This window comes from Schistocerca americana, chromosome 6, assembly GCF_021461395.2.
Source record: "Schistocerca americana isolate TAMUIC-IGC-003095 chromosome 6, iqSchAmer2.1, whole genome shotgun sequence".
In the NCBI taxonomy this organism is placed as follows: domain Eukaryota; kingdom Metazoa; phylum Arthropoda; class Insecta; order Orthoptera; family Acrididae; genus Schistocerca; species Schistocerca americana.
Window position 1 is genome coordinate 266013936 of NC_060124.1, and position 7599 is coordinate 266021534.

Sequence of the window (7599 nt, forward strand, 5' to 3'; positions counted from 1 at the left end):
AGGGGACTGATGACCTCAGAACTTAAGTCCCATAGTGCTCAGAGCCATTTGAACCACTTCTTGAGGTTATTGGCGGAAATAAGAGGAAAGTTGGTTCTTTACTGACTAGAAATTAAGACTCCGTCTCCAAACTCGTCACTGAACGCATCGGTATACCACCGCATTCACTCTGAATTGGAGCAGCAGACAGGGTCCGATGTTGGAGTCCTCTGCAGAGCGGATCGTGCTGTCCTCGACGCCAATCAGACTTTGAGTAAAAAATCTGCTCATATCACACCACTGATAATGGCTAGGTTAACCTGCAGCTTCGGCCTGTTACAACCATTACGGATAGCAGTTCAGACATTCGTCAGTGCATTCCCATTTATGGGATTCTTCGTTTCTTTGAACTGACAGGCAGTCACTGAAACTGATGTGTTGTCTGCTCGAGTTGAATTTCACAAGCTCACGTATAGGATATTCACCAAATACTGACCCCCGTCGGGTAATGTTTCTCACTGATATTTCACTTACCTACGTCTCATAGTTAATGTTCTTTTCTGTAATTCTCATGGTTTCATGATCTATTTAGATGCCTCTTCATTCTCAATTCAAGACATAAAGTCTAAAAATGTGTCTGTGATCATATTTTTGGCATTTTCTTTTACAAGTCCATCTTGATCACATAATTTTTTTTTTTTACATTTCAATATTGTGATGTAGTATTACTCTCAAACTAAATATGTATGTACATAGTACTCACTTACTATTTACCTACAGGTTTAGTTTCAAATTGATACTACATCAAAATATCTTATGATCTGAAGATGGCAGTAGCCGAAACCAGCCATTGTGATATGTAAAAAAAATTATGTGATCAAGACGAACCTGTAATATAAAGTGCCTCTTCATTCTCTGGCATTTTGTAATAAACTAAATGTCTTTGATTCCAGCAGATGTTGCATCTCTTGTCACATTAACTTTTTCACTGATAAAATACACTGAAGCGCCAAAGAAACTGGTATAGAGATACGTATTCAAATACAGAGATATGTAAACGGGCAGATTAGGGCTCTGCGGTCGGCAACGACTATATAAGGCAACAAGTGTCTGGCGCAGTTGTTAGAACGGATACTGCTCCTAAATGGCAGGTTATCAAGATTTAAGTTAGTTTGAACGTAGTGTTATAGTCGACGCACGAGTGATGGGCCACAGCATCTCCGAGGTAGGGATGAAGTGGGGATTTTCCCGTATGACCATTTCACGAGTGTACCGTGAATTTCAGGAGTCCGGCAAAACAGCAAATCTCCGACACCGGTCGGAAAGAGATCCTGCAAGAACGGGACCAACATAATAGTTCAACCTAACAGAAGTGCAACCTTTCCGTAATTTCCTCCAGATTTCAATGCTGGCCCATCACAAGTGTCAGCGTGCGTACTACTCAAAGAAACATCATCGATATGGGCCTTAGGAGCCAAAGACCCACTCGTGTACCCTTGATGATTGCACGATACCAAGCTTTACGCCTCACCTGGGCCTGTCAACACCGACATTGGACTGTTGATGACGGGAAGCATGTTGCCCGGTCGGAAGAGTCTCGCATAAAATTCTATCGAGCGGATGGACCTGTATAGGTACGGAGACTACCTCATGAGTCCATGGACCCTGCATGTCGGCAGGGGAGTGTTCAAGCCGGTGAAGGCTCTGTAGTGGTTTGGAGCGTGTGCAGTTGGAGTGATATGGGACCCCTGATACGTCCAGATACGACTCTGACAGGTGACACGTACGTAAGTATCTCGTCTGAACACCTGCATCCATTCATGTCCAGTGTGCGTTCCGACGGACTTGGGCAATTCCAGCAGGACAATGTTACACACCACCCGCCCATAATTGCTACAGAGTGGCTCCGGGGACACTCTTCTGAGTTTAAACATTTCCTTTGGCAATTCTGCCTGCTCGCAGATGTCCTACACCATATTAGGTAGGTGCTCCAGTTTCTACGGCTCTTCAGTGTATATATTCCTCAACTTAAGATTCACTACTACTTCCACGCTATTTCATAGCGTTTATTATTCGTGGTCAATCGATAAGCCGCGGCCATGGAGGTATAATAAAGGATTACGCTGCTACAGCCTTACACTGTACGTTGGTTTGAATGGGGCACCGCCATATTAGTATGTCAGAATTATTACCACACGATTGCTCCTTGTTCTTTAACTCTCTCTTGTGCACGCAACTATCGTCCTTTAATGACAATTACAGTGCTTTATTGAGTAATACGGCGTCGGGAAGACATTTTAAGAGGATTTTTTGATTTTATATGCCCATTTGTTCCAGTTAAATGATGCATTTTCTCATCGTGAATGTAACTTTAATTTGTTATACTTTCAAATAACCAAGAAGAGGACAATGTGGTATGAAAAGACTACTACCATAATACAGCGTTTTGCCTAAAAACTGAGTACCTAAGCCCGGTGTATGTTCAGTGTCCTCTAGCTACTGAAAATATAGTTTGACATATTTGGTAGGTTTCCCAACTTTCTTTCGCACAACGTTCACAAGAGAGAACGTCGAGTTGGACTGACAGGGAATCTTAAGTTAAATGACAGAAATAAAACCACTACAGTAAAAGTAACCATCGCAACTAAAAATCTTGTATGTAAAAGAAAATATCGCTTCAACGAGTCCACCCACAAATGAAATGTGATTGTTTTATCCTTTAGACTATAATCAGAACGTATATCTGTAAATGAAGATTTTACCTTGAAATCTAACAACTCATTATGGTGAAGTTTGATAAAGTTTATTACAGCAAAAGCTTTCTGGTACAGTACAAAATAAGTTCCCTAGATAACCGTTCGGCAGCATTTTCGCACACGCGTTGAGTGTGTCCTGCGTGCCGATACGTGAATTCGTTTCGGTTCATCGCCAAAGGCGCAATATTTGATTTTGAATAATGGCTGGCGACTAAACTAATATCGGTCCACAGGGACTAAATGGGCGGAGACATTTCCACCCTGCTAAATTTCCTACCTCGGTTTGAGAGGTTTTCTTTTCAGAAATCACTCTGAATGCATTGCTGTCGTTTATTTGTTATTATTATTCTTGGTCGTGTCCACCTTTTGAACAGTCCGCGAATAATGCCTAGCAACAATGCCATGACTGGTACGCAAATTTTGCGACTATCATGTCAGTCTTCCGTTATAATTGCCTTGGGCGTTATAGATCTGCCTGGCGCAGCCCCCCCCCCCCCAACCACCACCCTTGCTTCCATCTGTTGATACTTGGCAGCGGTTCTAGGCGCTGCTGTCTGGAACCGAGCGACCGCTACGGGCGCAGGTTCGAATCCTACCTCGGGCATGGGTGTGTGTGATGTCCTTAGGTTAGTTAGGTTTAATTAGTTCTAAGTTCTACGCGACTGATGACCTCAGAAGTTAAGTCGCATAGTGCTCAGAGCCACTAGTGCAGACCGCACACTCTTGAATATTGAGCTCCTGAAGATGAGTAGTTAATTCTGTAATAACTGTCTATTAAGTTACTATCACACTGTAAGGAAGTTAATTAGAGTCCATTTCAAGTTAGCTATTGAAGATTTCACTCACTTCAATATATTTCTCTAATTAAAAAAAAAAAAAAAAAAAACATAACCCAAGGGCATGTTTCCGCGAACTAGAGGCGTAGGTTTACATACAAATTTGAGACGTTTGCGTAAGTATTAAGTGAAGAATTTAGGTTATTTTCGTTACACATTCTTTAGTAATGCCTTATCCACTCCGTGTGTTAAAGGTTTTAACTTCTGTCTGTACTTCTTTTCAAAACGCGTAAAGTCCATATCACATATAAGCGATCTAAGGCCTAATTTTTCGGATGTATAAGTTTTGAGCTTCAATGTTATTTTAAGTGAATTACGTTACTGTGTTGATGGTATACACATATTTCAGTATTTCACATAACATTAGTGACTCTTGTGATCTATAGTTAATGGAATATTACTGTTATTGTCCAGATAAATTTTGTAAAATTATTGTAAACAACCATGAGCAAGAAGTGTTTGAGCTGCCATCGGCAAATAAGTTCTGGGGTTCTATGCAGCGGTTGTGACAAATGGTTGCATTAGGGGAATATAGTGGCATGGGAACTGAGGAAGTAAATGAGTCTTTTCCATGGCATTGTAGAATATGATCAAGGGATAGGATAATAGCCGAACAGGAAGGGAAGATTAGAGCCCTCGATGGTTAACTGGATTGTAATATGGAGGAACTGATGAGGCTAAGGGGAGAGAGGGGCGAAGACAGGTGGAAAATGGTAGCAAGGAACAGAGGCCACAGAAATAGGAACAGTGTATGACAAATTCAACATGGGCACAAACAACGTATTTGCCATACTACCTCTATTAACTAAGGAAGAGGCTCAGGTAGACGTTAGTGTAGTTAATACACAACAGACATTCATCAGAAATCCGACTGTTAGAAAAAAGTAAAAAGAAAGTTCTGCTGTCAGGTAGTATCCAAGGAAGAGATGTGGACCAGATCTTGAGGGAAAAACTAGGTGATAGGTACCAGGTCACAAGTTTTTCTTAGCCCAGTGCTGGTCTTGGCCAAGTGACAGACGATGCAGATTAATTGTGCAAGAGTTTCTAGAAAGCGGGATCATATTGTGATTGCAGGTGGAGCGGGAAACAACGCGTATTGATATGGATCTGGGCTGCAATATTAAGTGTGACGTGATAAAAATAACATCTGCAACGAACTATACAAATGTTAGTTTGGCTACTGCTTTCGTGCTGTACGATCGGAACAGCTCTGTCAGGAGGGTCAATGTGGTGCTAGATCAGCTGCTTCAGGCGGCTACTTTGTCAGGTATAGGCTTGGTTCTCCTGCTGATCATATTGCTAGGTTGGACCTCACAAGGCATCCCATGCATCTCAATAGGGACGGGATGATAGCAAAATCTTTAAGGGGGTGGGGGGGGGGCGCTGAAACTCATGGGAGTACGTCTTCTTTAGTTTAAGATCGGTGTCCAATGATTTAGCATCGAATTAAATTAAGCTTAAGGAGAAGCTCAGACAAAAAGGTTATAGATATGTGAAAATATCACAAGATTCTCATAAAAGTAGAGGAATAGATAATGTTAGTACCACACAAGATTCTCATCAAAGCATAGTGAAATATAATGTTCGTATATTGCATCAGAATGCCAGGAGTTAAATAACAAACTAGATGCGCTTATTGTTGGTTTAGAAGATTTAGAAACTGAGGGTGCAATAGATGTACTATGCCTGTCTAAACATAAAATAGTCACAGATATGGATGTAAGCATTCAGCACATGTAAGTAGAGACACTATGTAGATACGAGGAGTTGCCATATACGTTAACATTTATCATAGAGTGAAAAACTTAAAATAGTTTTATGTAGTTCAACATATAGTTACAGGTGCATGTGAGTTTAAACCAAATAATAGTTTTGTTATAATTATAGCTGTGCATAGGTTGCATTGGGAAATTTTATCTATTTTTGGAAAACTTGGGTTCTCTGTTGTGCTATCTGTCTGACAGAGGGATGAAATTATTGTTTGTGGGGATTTCAAGGTAGATTTTCTGAAAGAGTCCAACAGAAATCTTGACCTTCAAGTATTACTTGGATCTTTCAATTTGACGGCAGTTATTGATTTTCCTGCTCAGGTTCAGGAGAGTAGCACACTGATAGATAATGTGTTACAGACCAAGATAAATTTAATCAAATAAAAATTTGCCCTGGTTAGATTGATCTACCTGATCAAGATACACAGCCAATTACAGTATATGACATAGCTCCATACAGTTATGCAAAATAGTCGTATGAAGTAATGTGTTCAGTGAACGATTTAACAATTCCAAATTTTAGGGAAAGCTTGCAACAGTTAGAAAGGGATGAGATGTACAGGGAATATGATGCTAATCTAAAATTTAAACTATTTCACGATACCTTTGTGAGTGTATTTGAAAACAGTTTCCCTAAGAAAACAGTGAAACATTATTGTTGGAAACCATCTAAAAAGCCATAGCTCACTAAAGAAATAAAATATCTTCCAAGCAGAAAAAGGAAATGTATCTTTTAGCTAGAAGGACTAATGAGTCAGAAACAGTGAAATATAATAAAAACAACTTCACTGCACTAATATAAATTATTAAAAAGTCCAGAAATACGTGCATTATGTATGAGATCAGCACCTCTGATATTAGAAGTAAACAATTTGAAATATTACTAAAAATGAAGCAAGGGAACTGAGAGCATAGGAAGACTGTATTTCTATCAGCACTCAATGAAAAGTTTCTTAACAAAAAGTCGGAAGTATAAAATATTTCAACTATCATTTCTTATGTTTTGTAGATAAAATAGGATCCAGGTATTCATTACAAAATGCAAGGCTATATAATGAAGAGGCAATATCAATGCAATTTGATAATATTGAAATTCAACCCACCTCCTCTATTGAAATTAAGAAAATAATAAATTTGTGCCAAAGTAAAAGCTCGTGTGTAATTCATGGCATTTCCAGTGGAGTACTAAAGGCCTGTACCCAACAGATAAGCACGATTCTCAGCCACATATATAGTAGCTCACTGCAACAGTAATTTTTCCTTATAGACTGAAGTATGCTGTTTTTAAACCATTGCATAAAAGATGGTATAGGTCTGATGTTAACATCTATCGCCAAATCTTACTTCTGATAGCTTTATCGATAATTCTAGAAAAAGCAATGCGTTAAACAGTAGTACATTGGTAAAAATGGAGTACTAAAAATGTAAATTTGATTTTCGGAAAGGCTTTTCAACAAAAGATGCTGTTCTTGCTTTCACTAATCAGATATTAAATGCTATGAATAGCCAAACATCATCCATTGGGATACTCTGTGTTCTCTCAAAGGCTTTTGACTTTGTAAATAATGAAAATCTTCTAGCTTGAGTATCGTGGTATGAGTGGGACAGTGTACAAACATTTTAAATCATATTTAACTGCAAGAATGCAGAATGTTAAAATTAACAGTACAAGTAGTCTACACAAATCAACAGATTCCTCTACCTGGGGAGGTATCAAGAAAGTCATCCACAGGGTTTAGTCTTGGGTCCCTTATTGTTCTTAATATACATTAATTACTTTCCACTATATATTCATGGAGATGGAAAGCTGCAGATTTTTGCTTATGATGCAAGTATAGTAATCACACCCAGCGAACAAGAAAAAGCTGAGAAATTTGTAAAGAATGTCTTTCAGAAAATTATTAAGTGGTTTTCTGCAAATGGACTCTCACTAAATTTTAGAACACATAATATGTTCAATTCTGTATAGTAAACAGCATGACACCATTGATAAATATAGACTTTGAACAGAAATCGGTTTCTGAGGTGTCATATTTAAAATTTCTGGGTGTGTCTATTGATCAGAAGTTGAACTGGAAGAAGAACATTGATGATCTGCTGAAACGGTTAGGTTCAGTTACTGATGCTTTTAGCATTATTCAAATTTTCGTGATAAAAATATCAGTACATTAGTTTCTATGCCTATTTTCATTCGCCGCTTTCATGTGGTGTCATATTTTGGGGTAATTCATCATTAATAGAAAAAGTATTCACTGCACT